At 41.5% G+C, this 16488-nt stretch overlaps 1 long non-coding RNA gene across 3 annotated transcripts; it reads left to right on the top strand.

Moving 5' to 3' along the window:
* Positions 1–761: 761 nt before the first annotated feature.
* Positions 762–6903, top strand: LOC114797159 (uncharacterized). 3 transcript variants are annotated; one of them, XR_003750811.1, is made up of 7 exons: positions 762–1792; positions 2023–2147; positions 3567–3781; positions 4361–4826; positions 4919–4989; positions 5156–5324; positions 6405–6903. It is a non-coding gene; the product is annotated as an uncharacterized LOC114797159 (long non-coding RNA). The 3 variants fall into 3 exon arrangements; XR_003750812.1 differs by having other exon boundaries at positions 762–2147; positions 4944–4989; XR_003750810.1 differs by having other exon boundaries at positions 762–2147.
* The last annotated feature ends 9585 nt before the right edge of the window (positions 6904–16488 follow it).

The following is a 16488-nucleotide window of genomic DNA, read 5'->3' as shown; positions in this document are numbered from 1 at the left end:
AACTTACTGTCAGTAGTTACAGGGACAGTCCCCCCCTGCACTGTAAAAAATGTCCGTAAATTTAACAGTAAAATACCGTATAAATGCTACAGGATACAACCGTATTCCTGAAAACATGGGATAACCGTAGAATTTACAGTGCAAAACCGTAATCAGTTTTACAGAGTAAGACCTTACATTTAACAGTTAAAAACATACGAAAATACGGTTTATTGCAGGAAAATTAACAATATACTGTATTATCCATTACAGAAAAGACATGAATTTCATGTTTTTTACATGTGCAAAAATGTGTTTTTGGAACATTCTTGTGTGAAACCCATGGGATCACATGTGAAAACCCATGAGATAACATGATGTTATTAAACCTGCTTGTGTTGATTTCAGTCAATGCTCTCTAAAAAATGTCATGGAGAAAAGCGTTTCAACATATTCATGCCTTGAGTTTTTTGTCATCTGTACACATTGGAAATGTATAAGTAGTTACTTTACTTTACTTTATTTAGCAGACGCTTTTATCCAAAGCGACTTACAAGAGGAAGACACCAGCAATTCTCGTTCGATTTCAATAGATTTCTATAGTAGTTGTTATCATAAAATATTGTATTGTAGTGTTTTAAAGAACCACTCCTCTGGACTGGAAACGTTCTAAGGGTGTACTCACACTAGGCACGGTTGCCGAGTACGAGTCTGGCCTGCACTCACATATGCTTTCAGCATTCGTGCCGGGGCACGCTTACGTCATCAGGGTGGGCGGGGTTTCAGGAGAAACAGGAAGAGCGGCGTTCTCGCTGATCGCATTCGGTTGGCTAGATGGTTTGATGCCGTCGACAGCGTAATACCATTGGAATTGATCTTTTTCGCCTGCAGAGCTGCCAGATTTAAGGTGCATCCCGCACCTTTAAATACTGTGCCTGCAGTTTTTTAACCTTGTCTCGGCACTGCTCGGTGGTTCTTTGGTATCCCCGATGAAGAAGATAATCGTATTTTGCTAAACATATCGGAGTTTTTATGCGTTTTGTCCACCTGTTGTTGTATGCTCTCATCTGCCCAAATTTCCAACAAACATTGCACCTTTCCCTTTCCCCGCCATGTTGGTTTTGGAACGTCGCAAAAACGTGACATCACGCATACTGTTCCGTGCTTCAGCACGGTTAGCGCTCGGGCACGGCTCGGATCACTCACACTAGTCAAACGAGCCGCGCTTTGGTGGTCAAACGCACTCGGGCACGGTTCAAACTGCCTAGTGTGAGTACACCCTTGGTGTATGTGAAGAGCTCTCGTTTGAATTAAGTAAAGAAGTTATTTCTACAAGACGTTTCCTGCAAGCAGTCCTCCCTCTACACCCCGACATGACACATGCTTAAAGTACAAATCAGCCTTTAGTCAACATGCTAATAACCAGAAAAGATTGTAACTTTATGCTTATGTTAAAATTGTGTGTTTTGATAGGTGTGTCCTGTCTGTGTCCAGTGTATTGTTTTGCTGTAATTAGCAGTGGTTTTACTTTTTTAGGGTGTGTGAAACGAAATATCTGAAATTCTAAGCTCTGTTTTGTCTCTGCTCTCAGGAATTAGTTTAAAGTATTTGAAAGATAACCGTTAAGCATCGTCCAATCATGATAAAATTGCGCCTTGGGCAAAGAATTTGATTGGCTGAGCTCTCATTGGCGCGGAGCGTTTGCGTTTCAGCATGTCGGCAGTGGACAAGTGGCGAACGATTATTGCTTTGACTGAGCAGAACTACAAACTGGTGGGAATGTAAAGTAAGATAAATGTGTCTGGGCAAATTGGTAAGTTGAATTAAATCGTTTGAAGAAGTGTGTGGTTTTAAACACGAGTAGCATGTACCCTGTTTGTGGCGCATGAATATATCTTCGCAGCGCATGTAAAACTTAGTCAGATTTGCAAGCACGATGTGAAACAGCATTTAGGTTGTTAAGTTAAAGGGACTCTTTTGTGCATAATATCATAATATCGGTGGATTCACAGAAAATTTCAGTTTTTCTGAATATTTCTGCAGGTATTGCCGGATAACACGAACAGATTTTCAAACAGATCCAAATGCATGTGGACCTCAGCGCACTCCTGAAAACTACAAATCTGCAGTAGACATTTTACAGTCTGAAGAACAACAAAACGTTGAAGGTATAATATCTGAGTCAATTCATTAAATTGCTTCAATGTTTGTGTGCCTGGCCTGCCACCTTGTTTAGGCCATGACATTTTTGAGGGTATCCTTTCCTATGATTTAGGACTTTACCTGAAGTACTTCATAAAGTAGAAAAAGTAGTTCACTTATTTAATTCTGAATAGACTCATTAAGAAATGTAAGTACAGTGGCTCTGATGCGTTGAGTAAGCCATGTGCAGTAAACTCCAATGGAGTAAAGCTTTCTGGTCAGGCTATTCAGAACTGGAATTTTCTAAGACTTCTTCCTGTGATCATGTGTGACAAGGTGAAAGAGCCCACAGATGATGTTTGGCAGTTGACCCTTCAGCTAAAAGACATTGTGGAGCTCATTTGTGCACAGAAAATTTCATTGCCAGAGGTTGTGTACCTTGACGTTCTTATCCAAGAATATCTTGCTTGTAGATTTCTTTCTTTACATTTACATTTACAGCATTTATCAGACGCCCTTATCCAGAGCGACTTACAATCAGTAGTTACAGGGACAGTCTCCCTGGAGCAATTTAGGGTTAAGTGTCTTGCTCAGGGACACAATGGTAGTAAGTGGGATTCGAACCCGGGTCTTCTGGTTCATAGGCGAGTGTGTTACCCACTAGGCTACTACCATTCCATTTTATGAGAATAAGTGCAAGTTCTCCAAACTGTATGGAGTCCATATTCCAGGACATAGGTTAAAGCCTAAGCATCACTACTTGCGACATTACCCTGCACTGATTTTAAAGTTTGGTCCTTTGATCAGGTTGTGGACAATGCGCTTTGAAAGTAAGCACAGTTACTTTAAAAGATGTGCTAGGAACTTAAAGAATTTCAAAAACCTGTGCTCCACTCTCTCTGAAAGGCATCAAATGTACCAGGCCTATCTGTCAGAAGGGTCAATGTGTGATCTAAGTTTGAGGGAAAAAAACAGCACTGCATTTTACCCAGAGATGTATGGTGATTCTATTAAAGATGCAGTAAGGCAGTTTGGATTTACAGAGAACAATACCAAAGTCTCAGCAGAAGTAATGTACAGGGGTACGTTATACAAAAAGGGCCAGTTCCTTGAGACAAATAATATGGACTCCATACAGTTTGGAGAACTTGCACTTATTCTCATAAAATATGAAGTTGTTAATTTTTTGGTGAGAAAGTATGTAGCAGAGTTCATTCCTGCGTACCATTTGCATTAATTGAAAAATCAGACTGAAATAATGCATTGTGTGAAAATCAATGACCTGGCAGATTTCTATCCTTTAACATCATATATGATGAATGAAAAAAGGGTCATTCCATTAAAGCACAGCGTGATGTCTCACTGAACATGATTGTTGATCTGTATTTAAAAAATTTTTGGTTCATTTATAATTTATGTGAATTATTATTTTGATTGTTTTTCAGAAATGGGTGATTCAGAGCTAAACACTTCAAACATCAGCAATGTCATTGATGCTGTATTACCTGAACTCTCAATCGCAACTAAAAAATCTCTTGAGGACACCTTAAAGTCACTTGGAGTGGAGTCCCCAGAAGATTTCAGATTTCTTCATCTGATCTGGCAGCTGTACTGAAGCCCATTCAAGCCAGGAAATGTATTTCTGTTCTAAAGGAGACCAGTAAGTCCAAGTATTTGTTTCCATTACAAAAAAGGGATAGTTTAATATTAAAATGAAAATTCTGATTGTTCCAAAATGTGTATACATTTTTTTTGTTCTGCTAAACACAAAAGAATATATTTGGAAGAATGTCAGTAACCAAGCAGATCTCATTCCCATTTACTGCCTGTTTGGTTACTGGCTTTCTTACAAATATCTTCCTTTGTGTTTAGCAGAACAAATAAATGCACGTTTGGAACAATCTGGGAGTGAGAAAATATGACAGAATTTTCATTTTTGGGTGAACTATCCCTGTAATGGTCGGACATAATTATTAATTTTGTTACCTAAAAGTAGCAGTTTTGTTTTTTTGTTGTTATTTTTGGTTATTTGTTCTGTTTAATACATTTTATTTTAACAGTGAGGCAAAATATTAGTATGTCCGTTAAAGTAACTGTACAACTGTAAAAAGTTTGTCTGTAATTTACTTACTATCTTGTCATTCTAAATGAACACCTGGTTTTGAATAACAATAGGGCAACAAACTATTCCTGGTCCAACTAAGTACGTACCTATGTCTTTTTTTTTTTTTTTTTACAGCACAAATTTCTGAAAGAGGAAGTGAAGGTTCTCATGAAATCTACATTCTACAGTCAACGAAAAGATATCAACAAAGGAACAGACATGAAAACCCTTACTGAAGAGTGGCCATTTTTGTTTCAGGAAAGTGGAATGGAAGTGCACTTTAAAGACCTCACAGGGATACCACTTAAAGAGACCTTCCTAAACAGCATTGACACAAAGGGAAACAGGCTGTTGAACTTCATGAGGAATGTTTGTGCAACCAGGAACAAGCGTATTACGAGCTGTCACAAAACTTCAAGTTTTGAGAGGACAGACAAATGGTTGATTCTTCTACTTCTCAAAATTCTTGACTTGATTCTTCTACTTCTCTCCTATTTTGATGAGAAAGAGGCGCTCCTTCTTCATTATGTAGAAGAGACAAGCCTTGAAAAGGATGAAGAGTTGGGAAACTTGCCTGTGACCCCTTGCATCATTGTCTGTGGTAAGTTTAAGTTTTATTCATATACAGTAACACCCTCAAAGCTTTAATGATTAAATGTTTATCTATAATGTTGAGTTTATATATTTTACCAGTGGTGGTCTGTGCCTCCTCTTCTAGAAAGACACCTGCTTAACCCTCAACTCTGATTTCACAATAATATTAAGTGAGTATCTAGCAAACACAAGTGTCTCTTTTATCATGAACCCTATGTGAAATAGTTTTTCAGTGCAGTACAAAATAAACTGCAATTTGTCTAAAAGTCATATTTGCAAATACTCAATTACCTTGCTACATGTACATAACTTCATTGCATTGAAATGTATCCACAGGACCCTCCTGCTATGCTGCTAATCGATTCATGCTCAGTGTGGACCGCAAGATTGTGAATGATGACATCACTACATTCATCGCTGCTGTTAGCCTAATGTTCGGCAGTTATTACTGTTTCAACATTCACCACCCTACTGAATTGGCATCAGTGCTTGAATTTTTGCAAAGGTATGTAGAGACACCTAGGAGGGGAGGTTCACTTTATAGTACCTTACTTTACATTTCAGCAATTATTTTATCTTCTTAAGGGACAATACTGTAGAAATAAAATATGGGTATATTTTAGTGTAGTCAGTGTGGTGTTTGTATTGCAGTATATATGTTCGGTCCACTGAAAATAACTTTACATACATACATTAATATCAAAATAGCTGGCAACAAAAGTGAGTACACCTTATGTTTTACCAGATTTATGTTGTTTAACCATGCAAAGCCACATGTCCTCTTTATCATGTTCATGTTTTTGTCTGCTTGACAGGACCATACAAGTTTTAGAGCAGTTAAAATTTGGTGCTTTTAGTACGATTTTCTCATACCATTGAATGTTCAACATGGCACCTTATAGCAAAGAACTCTCTGAGGATTTGAGAATTAAAATTGTTGTTCTCCACAAAGATGGCCTAGGCTGTGAGATTATTTTCAGGCTTCCGAGTGTAACCCACCTTGCAAAACCTCTGTATGACCCTGACCACTGTACTGTAAATCGGTGTCAGATTGTTACCAATATTATAGCCTATAGCCTTGCTCATCTTTGTGGAGAGCACCAATTGTAATTCTCAAATCATCAAAGAGTTCTTTGCTCTAAGGTGCCATGTTTAACATCCAGTGGTTGGTATGAGATAATTGGACTCAAATCACCAAATTTTAACTGCTCTAATACAAGATACACAAATTTGTATGGTCCTGTCAAGCAGGCAAAAACATGAACACGACGAATAGGACATGTGGCTTTGCATGGTTAAATAACATACATCTGGTAAAACATAAGGTATACTCACTTTTGTTGCCAGCTATTTTGACAATAATGGCTGTATGTTAAGTTATTTTCAGAGGGCAGGAAATCTATACTGCTATACAAACAGCACATTGACCGCTCTAAAAATATATCCATATTTCATTTCTATAGTATTGTCCCTTAAGAAAATATACTAAAATAATTGCTGAAATGTGAGGGGTGTACTCACTTTTGTGAGACTGTGTATGTGGCTCCATTTACAGAGGTTTTCAATGTTGTTTTTTCTTTTCAAGGTGTTTTTTTCATCATCAATCCTGAAAATGGCACAAAGGTAGTGGAAAAGAAGAACAAAAAACAACTCCCAGTGAACCCAAGAGTCTTCACCTTAATCTCTGACCTTTCGGATTACAAGTGGCGAGAGACATTGTAAATGGCCTGCAAAGGTGCCCAGCAACTTGTGTTGTTCCTTGTTCTGCTTTAGTAGTTATTAATGTAAATGTTCGACTTAAACTTTACCTATCTAACTAAAGTGTCAGTTAGATAGCGGAATCTAAATTTTAAATGCATAGTCTTGACCGATTTCTTGTCTGATTTTAAGACTGATCTTAAGCCATTGTATACTTATGATAAAACACAAGAACAGAAAAAAAAACACTAATGTTTAAATGCCTGCCAGTCTTTATTAAAAATACTTGGGACCACACTGATGTGTAAGTTTTTATTAGATTTTGATGGGTTTTGATGATTTGACTTACAAGTTACATTGCTATTTTACCTTTATCTCTTCTTGCTCCCAGCTAATGTTATAAAATGGTGCTTTCATAGAATTGCTGAATTAATTTATATATATTAAAAATAATTCAACAGCATTTACATATTTAATGTTTTTTCCTTAGTTTAAATAGTTTTCTGTCTGCTTTGTGAAATAATTATAGGTTTTAACGTATTTATTACAACATAAACCTATAATTTAGACAGCTCTGAGCTGTAAAAAATATGGTAATGAGCCGTAATTATTACAACACAAACCTTTGAATTAGACAGTTCTGAACTGTAAAAAAAGATGGTAATGAACCGTAATTATTACAACATAAACCTTTAAATTAGACAGTTCTGAACTGTAAAAAACATGGCCATAAACCGTAAATATAACAATGTAAACCCTGGAATTTGACGGGTCTAATTTTTTTTTATAGCAAAATAAATGTTAATTAGATGGTTATAAACCGTAAAAAAAAACAATTAAAATCCGTAAAATATACAGTACAGTTAGTGCAATCCTGTAAAACCAATAACGTTGCTACCGTATTTTTCACGGTAAAGTTCTGGCAACCACAGCTGCCGGTTTTTTACCGTAAAATTTACGGTTTATTTTTTACAGTGTGGAGACATTCTGGGTTAAGTGTCTTGCTCAGGGACACAATGGTAGTAAGTGGGGTTTGAACCTGGGACCTTTGGTTCATAGGTGAGTGTGTTAATCACTAGGCTACTACCACCCTGTCCATCACCAGACAATTTTATATATACGTGTATTCACATCTGTATGTGCAGGGTGACCAGATTAATACGTTAACCAGCAGGAATGGCCCACGTCACGCCCACTCGCTTGATTCCTTTTCTGCGAGTCTGTGCCGCAGCGTGAAAATCGTGTAGATCATGTCTCGAATCCCGAGTGGAAATACCTTCCCCCGACATTAAGTCCCCGTCAGGAACTGTGTTTAAGGAACAGCGTTAATAAAAACTGGACACAAACGATCGTTTCGCTTCGTTTTATTCGACACCTATCCAGCGCTTCATGTCTGACTTGGACCAATCAGCTGCCGTCAACCTCGGCAGGATTTGGAGTGAAATCTGGGCGATTTAACCCTCTAATTACAACCTACTTTGTTTTGCCAGAGCAATTTTTATTGCATTATTTCTTTTTTTATGGAAAGCGTTTTTCTGCTGAGGACTGGCCTGCCGCCAGCCTGTAGTCACCCTACATGGAACCTGCTCAGCTGCGAGACTACAATAATATTTGCTTTCTCTGGTCTGGCAGGAGCACAAAAGCCGCGGCCCGAGCAACGGCAACACAACCGCCTGTCTTAGAGACTCCCGGACTAGTCCCCACGGTGCGAGGAGAGAGGACTTCTCATGGACGAGCGTCGATGTGCGTGCCACACCAGCGCCCCGTGAACTTCCTCTGCCCCAGCCGTCACGTCAGGCGAACCCGCCTGACCCGCTCTCTGAAGGCTTCTGAGGCATCCGTCTGGCTCTCCCGAGGAGAGGAGAGGAGCACCGCCCCCGTGGTGGAAACCACCAGAATGCTGCCGTGTGACCGTGCTGTGTGGGACTCAGTAAGCTGCGAGCTTGATAATTAAAGGGGGCGCGATGGCTGGAGGTGACTTAACAGCCGTCCCCGTTGGTCCCGGCGTGGCTGCTGTCAGCGCCCGGCTCGTGTGCTGGGAAGCGGGCCGATGGGCGCATGACGAATGATTAAAAGAAGGGAACCGGCGGCATAAACAAGAGCAGGAGAAGACCTTCCTGAAACCGCCTGAGCACAGAGCGTGCAGGGAATCGTGAAAATACGAGCAGGAATATTACAAACAACAACAATGAACCCGAAAGGCGGGTCAGTTCGGCGCTCCAAACGCATTCCGCCGAATAAACGCGGAACCGAATAACTTAATTTAGAAGCTTCACGGGACAAAGGCTTGACCATACTGCGGTCTCCGCTCTGTCTCGGTAATGCCCTCAGTGATGCGTCGCTTCAGGAGCCTTGGGGGGGAGGAGGGGACGCAGCCAGGCCACTTTCACAACGCGCCTTCCAATGCAGCGTGCTGTTGCGTAAAGGGCCAATTTGAAGCAATTGTGGTGTCCTACCAAAGCAGGTCTCCGAAGAAATGATTTGGTCCAGCTCTACTGTGAAGAAAAAAAAAACCATGTCCCCGCCATTAATTCTAAAGTAAATCAAAGGCCTCAAAATATTTATGTTGTACCGTATGTCGTTTTTGCGGTATGCTAATGCTCTCAGACAGAGTGAGCTTCCCTCGTCCAGAGCCTTATCTCCATGCCGTTCGGCAAACTGAACCCCATCACAGAGGTCCGGCCAATCCGAGAGCTGCTGACAGCCCGTTGTAATTAAAGCGGTCCGAATTCCAACCAGATAGGTATCTCAGGAGACCTCCGGCCCTCCACTCACGCATCTGGCTGCTGACCAAGATCAGGCTGATCCTGGACATCCTGCTATGAGCAAACAAACACCGTTCCGAAAGGACAACACAGCTGGCTCTTTACGGAGCATCACCGACAAGAGCCAAATTGCATTATTCGGCCCGCATGCCATCGCTGCAGATGTTTCGGCCCCAGCTCCTTCACAGCGGTGGGCAGGCCAGGGGAATGCGGGCGGAACAGATGTGATTGCACACATCAGGCCTCGTGGTGAGGAGTCGGTGCGATTAACCGGTTCCGGTTCCGAATCCTGATTGGCTGCAGAGCCACTATCCAATCCGCACTCCGATTTAAAAAAAACTCTCCAGCTCCGCTTCGTGCCATACCGAACGACGGCCCTAAACCATAAAGAAATCGCTGCCTTATCAAATCAAAAATGACCATTTCTACACATTTGAGGCACATATTGACACAATTATTTTTGTGTTCTTGCTGATATGTAATAATGGAACTACTATTCAGTGGTGCAGAAAAAAAAAGGCTTTATATGATATTGTGATTGTCAATGAATTCACAGCTGATGTTCCAGAAGTCGATGATCAAATGTCATTCGTTCATTCAACATCACGCTTTTAGTTCACTTTAGAGCAACGTGCGAAGAGATCTTTCTTGCGCAAAAAAAAAGTTTAATTCTTATCTGCGGCAATGTGTGCTCAGCGAGAGCAGAAGAGCAACACAGATGCCACGATCAGGGGTCCCACCCAGGAGCTGTGCAGCATGCTGGCCAGACAGACCCTGATCTTCTGGAGCTGTTATGACTAAAATAATTTAATGACTGGAGTCACTGGCTCCACAAACGTGCAGCCACACCTTTGGAAACCTTTCGACATTAAATCGGCTTTTGGACGGGAATGCTGTCATGTCTGCATGTTCTGTCTGCCTCTTAAGTCCTGCGGTGACTACATAAAGCGGGAGATTAATACCTAATGATCTTCGGTGAAGATCCATCACACCTCATAGACACACATGCTTTGCAGTATAATCCCAGGAGGCCTTTTATCGTAACCCGACACCCACTCCACGTTTCCAGGATGTTGCCACTCGGCGAGGGTGTTTTACCATCAGGAGGCTCAGGAGAGCCATTGAGGATGTCTGGGCCTGAGGTTAGGAAGCCTCAGGACAGCCATTTGCCCCACCATTCAAAGACGCCTAATGAAGCCGCCCCGCCCTGCCGCCTCCACGCAGTCTACGGAGTGGTGCCATGTAAAATAAGCATTGTCTGGGGAACAGAGGGCTTTCGAGATCAATTAGAGAGGTTGCGCTCAAAGTCTAAGCCTCCATCAAGTCTGTGCGACCCACACCAGCAGTACCGCGGCTCACCTATGGAACATTGTGGGACCGGTTGCCATGGCCACCGGGCTCAGCGTGGGCCACGGTGCGGTCAGGCAGGCACCAAATTGTGACCAGTGTTTACTTTTCTCCCATTTGATAGCCCGCCAGGGAGAGAGACAGCGGACCCCCAGCACTCAGCTTCATGTGGCCGTTTAATGCCGCTTTAGCCTATATTACATTGTTGCTGGAAGCATTCACTGAATTTGGAGACACAGAGAAGTGACAAACTAAATTCAAGGGCGCCAATTTCAAGTTGTAAATCCACACACCTTCTCATTCAATGTGTTTTCTTTATTTTCATGACCATTTACGTTGGTAGATTCTCACCGAAGGCATCAAAGCTATGAATGTACACATGTGGAGTTATGTACTTAACAAAAAGTGGAGACCTGGCCTCCACAGTCACCGGACCTGAACCCAGTCCAGATGGTTTGGGGTGAGCTGGACCGCAGAGTGAAGGCAAAGGGGCCAACAAGTGCTAAACACCCCTGTACTGTATAGGGATGGGCTACACTGTTCCAAATGACATTCTATTCCGATTATACTTATGGCAAATAATTGCTTCCAAACTGCTTCCAGGTGCCTACCAGGTTTACCAACTACCTCCCTCAGAGGTATTAATATATAGAGGATTAGATATATAGACGTACTTTAATCTCACAACCGCATGGTCATTTTATGAAGCGTAAATCCACATTCCGATTCGCAAACATGTGCCTGTGCCTTTCCACGAGTGCAACCTTTGTTTTTGAAATACTCATTTCTTTTTCATTTTTGGTTTCTATATTACGATGAAGGTTTTATGGTTTATGCATTTATCAATCCCTGCCTCGTGCCCATTGACCTGGCACAGATTCTGGCAGCCACAGTCCCAGTGTTAATTATGCAGTTCCTTATGAAGCAGTATGCCAGGAATTTGCAGTTTTGTGTGTTGATGAACAACTCACTGATCCATTTTGAAAACAGGTTGAAAGCAGCTGACTAGGATCAGTCAGCAAAGCAATTTTTTTGCAATAATTTTGTAGGTTTTCTAACCCTATCTGTAATGATGTGATACCTTATCTGATCCATGAACGATGGCGTGAGAGAAATCATTGCAAACTATCCTGGTGACATTTACATCCCACCTCTCTAGATCATATCGCAGATTATTATGTGCCATTACACAACTTGTTATATATTAACAGCATTTTATTTTATCACCTTACAAAGTAGGACAGCGTTTTTGTTGTGTTTATTGTTTTTACACACTGCATCCATCTTTAAAGCATCATTGATGCAGTAATGAATTGTAACAGGACAAAAATGGAAAAAATGAAGAATGCACAAATTTACCATTCATGGTTTGTGGTCCTGTGGTCTGGTGACAAACATGAACCAAGCTATTTGTTTAATGATCTAATAAGTGCACACTCCAAGTATAAAGCTAGGTTCTCATGGTGCCGTCTCACTATATTTACAATAAGGGCTTTCATGGGAGGACAGTTCTACTTGTGGCATTCGAGGGGGTGGACAGTTGTTGTGTAATGGCCCTGTAAGCAGTTTCATGGCACTCTTTGAAACTGAGCTAAACCTGTCGCTTTGAGAAGAAATTCTGAAACCAAAGACAACCAGTGACGCCCACGGTGGAAAGAATGATTGTCAAGTTTGACCGAGCATGTGTCCCTTTTGGTGCCATGCTGGTGACCCCTGTCCACGCGGCCTGTGTTTTTTCCGTGTGGGAGACTGTGCGAATGGGTGAATTAGGAGGAAGTCTGTAAAGTTTCTATGACCCTCTCCACTACGTGCAACCTGGAGCTTGTTTGATGTTAGATTTCTTTGACTTTTGTGGTTTGCAGAACCTACAAAATCATGTTGCCTTTGAGGTTTTATTTGGATCTGAGGGTCTGCTTACTGCACAATCAGCAACACTTGTTTAAATGTGACCTCCAGGTGAGGAAGTGGAAATAGCTCTGTATGAGTATATTGTCTTTTAAGTATAAATTTCAAGTAAAAAAAAACTTTTCAAGTTCATTTTCCTGCCACTACATTACATGAAGTGGGATTGATATGTCGTCTAAAAAAACAACTATAGTCCAAATTAGTCCAAGACTGTGTTCACTATGCATATATATATATGTTTTTTATGTAATCTCAATGCATTAATGTACTTAAACAAAACAAAATGATATTTGGCTGTGTACAAAATGTTTCAAGTGAAAAAAAAAGTGGTTTTGGAACATCCATTTCTGGAAATATAAGAGGAACATGCTCAATATCCAATATCCATTATTTATGTCATTAAATTAAAGCCAACCCTCAATTGCCCAACATCAAACAATTAATGTTTTTTTTTCCCCCTCTCTGCAGTTCAGCGGATTAAAGATTTTTTTAAACTGTACGTTACTGTAAAGCGCACTGACGCTGAGTGGGTGCTTTGTCTGACTGTTTTCATGTTTTGGATGTTGCATGAGTACAGCTCCTGTCATGGAGTTCATTACCCAGTCTGGGTAATGACAAACAGATGTCCATGTCTGTTTCTGCATTGTGCGCCATAATGATACCAAAATGATATTGCATCAGAAAACCGCAGAGCCACGGGCAGCACTAGCAAATACGGTGTTCACAAGACCTTGAGTAGGAAGGTCGGCGTACAATTTAGTATTTAGTCAATGAGCAGGTAAGATGGCTGTTTACTGACGTTGATTCTGTATTGCACTTCCTACAGAAGTTTCTAGTTTCACTGTAATATATACATATGGGGAGCATGCAGATGCACTGTAACTATTGCAGCGTCACTGATTCCTCGGTGGCATTTCCATTTTTAATTACAGCCAGACCAGGTGCTTTCAGTAACATTATATCTATTCATTTTACAATTTCCGCACCCACAACATCAAAACCAAAATTTGCATAGGTCACCCTTGGCCAGACAAAACCATCAAGCATGGGCTCCACCAGACCTCTGAAGATGTCCTGTGGTATCTGTTGAGCCTTGTTAGTTGCAAGGTGGGGATACCAGGTCATTCAAAATCCATGTCATTTACCTCAAGCTTTCAGAACATCCAGAATAACTGTTCCCTTGCTGCCTTGCAATGAGAAAATCATCGTAAAATGACCATACGTTAATATGAACCCCAGTATTGTACAAAAACAGCACAGGAAACATATGTTTTTTCAGTCAAACCCGTGCCACTGAAGAAATGTAGAAATCGCTAGTTACGATTAAAATTCATGTTCATATCAAAACTGGATGACAATACATTTGTTGTGATAAAATGCTGTGCAATTTTTACTGATACGTGTGGGTGAAAGGGTGGGTGAGGGACATTACGTGTCTTGCCATTCTTTGATCTTTCAAAGCCACATTTAATGCAAATGTAATGTCCCATGTGTAGATTATATTATATCATCATTCTGCATTGCTGGATCAAACTGTGCAAATGCTTAAAGCTACATGAACTGATAGAGATCAACTGCTACTAGGACAACACAAAACAAGACTCCACAGACTGGTGTAAAGTTTCCAATTTAAACCATAATTACAGGGTCAAGGGGAGGTGTGAGTATGTAGTCAACAGTCAGCTTGTGATCCAGACTCATGGGAGAACGCCAGTGCGAAGCTGAAGGTCGTGCGCTGATGAAAACCATGCCAAAACCATGGCTGTGCTCCAAAGAGACAATTGTTTACTGCATTTCATTTATTCCAGACTCATGCTGAAGCTGCTTAAATTTAACTACTTAATGTCGATCTATTGAAGTGGGTGCAAACAATGAGCAACATGTACGGCAATGGAGTATTTAGGGCAAAATGTAAAGCTTAAGTTTTGATCCGACATACATCGGACATTGTTTCGTATGAAATGCACATAAACTAGCCGGCCAGCCTACATGCGTAAATACATACAAATGTTGTGCCTCAGCAAGAAGATAGGAGCCACTCTGAACCATCATAGAAGCTCATGACGCAATGGAAGATTGTGAAACATGGTTTCATTTGATGGCGAAAATAGTTAGTTGTGAGCTTACTCACGCATGAAAGCATGCTAATAAAATCACTTGATGATAATACTTTTCCTGAACAGCTTTGGGGGTATTTGTAGACACTTTTATAAAGACCAGGGTTGTTTTTTACCCCCCACATCTGTACCTTTCTGAACGTCTCAGGCGGCAGAACCTGGGGCGCACTTGCAGGGGCTGAAGAGACAGGTGTGAGTCTGTGGGTCGTGGGGCAGGAGGAGCAGAGACGCTTGGAACGCGGCAGGAGAGCAGCCGTTCAGACGTCTTCTCCACAGCAGGAGATAGACATAGTTGGGATGGAGGAGAAGATAGTTCCACCGTGAAGCAGCAGGCATGGGCTGAAGAGGAGTCAAACAGAAACAGTCAGTACCAGGGAGACTTGGATCATCAGATGAGAAGGCTGGAGCAATGTTATGGATGGAGTAAGGGTCAAAGGCCATCACGTTCAAACAGGAGCAGGCGAGGAATATGGAGAAATCAGATCAGGTAAGGCTTACAGCAACGTGATAATAATCGACGATGAGTTTGCAGTTTTTGGAAGGTTTGTGTTGCTTTTATCCTGGTTGTTGCCCTTTGGGGAAGATCTGGGTGCGAGTGCGAGAGTGCGCCCCCTGTGGTGCCTGGGTTCCAGCTGCAGCCGTGACAACACAGATAAGAGGAGAAAAAGGAAAAAGCTTCGCTCCGTCACGCCTTGAGGTCTGCGCAGGTTGAAAAGGAGCACTGGAGGGGAGCCTGATAACGGTGTGGTGAAGCTTTTGTGACGGCTGTCAGCGGCGGTGGCATTGGCATCTGCTCGGGTAGCTGATAGCATCGCACCAAGTGTTGCAAGTGTTGTGTAGTGCAGATCAGCCACGTTTCTCACCCTAGTTTAAAACAGCCACACAACAACCGATAAAATCAGTACCGTTGACTATAAGTGTATTTATATGATATTTTTCATTAATTAATTTTAAAGCAAAAAAACAACAGAAATGTTCTGTCTATTATATACATCTTAGGGAAATATAAGAGACCACAGCAACATATGTATTATATTCTAATTTCTCAATGAGTGACCTGAAAGTGAAGAGATGACAGGTGCCCGGGAGCAGTGTGTGGGGACGGTGCTTTACTCAGTGGCACCTCGGGATTTGAACCGGCAACCTTCCGCCATCCCTTATGTGGGAATTGTCATGTGGGAATTGAACAGCTAATGTCATTTTTTTACCCACTATAATTCAGGAATTAAATATAAGCATTAAGCTCACAGCAGCGGTTCTCAGAGGTTTTCTTGTTTAGTGAGGTTTGGTTAATCTTGCCCTTTAATCATCAACTAGTCATGTTGAAAATCACCAAATAACGTAAATGGAATAGCTGCCATAGAAATAGAAAGCCAGGTTTTCAGGCTGGTCTCTTGTTTTTTTTCAGAGCTGTATATATAAATATTCCCAGCATATTAATGGGAAATGACGATTTTGAGAACCTAAAACCAGTGGTTCGTGGTCGACTGTCTATGCAAGTAAGTAACCGAACAAAGTCCAGTCATCACCATATCTCTACTTCTAACCCCTCCGTAGCCGCGTGTGATGGAGAAGAAGGAAGGGATGGAAATAAGGACCATATGAATGACATTCCTCCCCGTCTTCGGTCTGGGTGTATTCGGCTGTTGTGTTGGTGGTTGGGGAGGAAGTCTGGGAGCTCAGCTGATGAAATCCTGGCACAGCCCTGTAGCACTCATCCGTTATGTCAGAAGTCAAACTAACAAACAAAGAGTGCGGGAGTCTGGGATGAGCCTCCAGTCTACACTCATCAGGTCATAGAGACACGGTGTCTCATGGTAAAAATGCTGCTATTACT

The sequence above is a fragment of the Denticeps clupeoides genome, chromosome 9, assembly GCF_900700375.1.
Source record: "Denticeps clupeoides chromosome 9, fDenClu1.1, whole genome shotgun sequence".
In the NCBI taxonomy this organism is placed as follows: Eukaryota; Metazoa; Chordata; class Actinopteri; order Clupeiformes; family Denticipitidae; genus Denticeps; species Denticeps clupeoides.
Note: the sequence above shows the minus strand (reverse complement) of the source record. Positions and strands in the feature narration are given on the sequence as shown.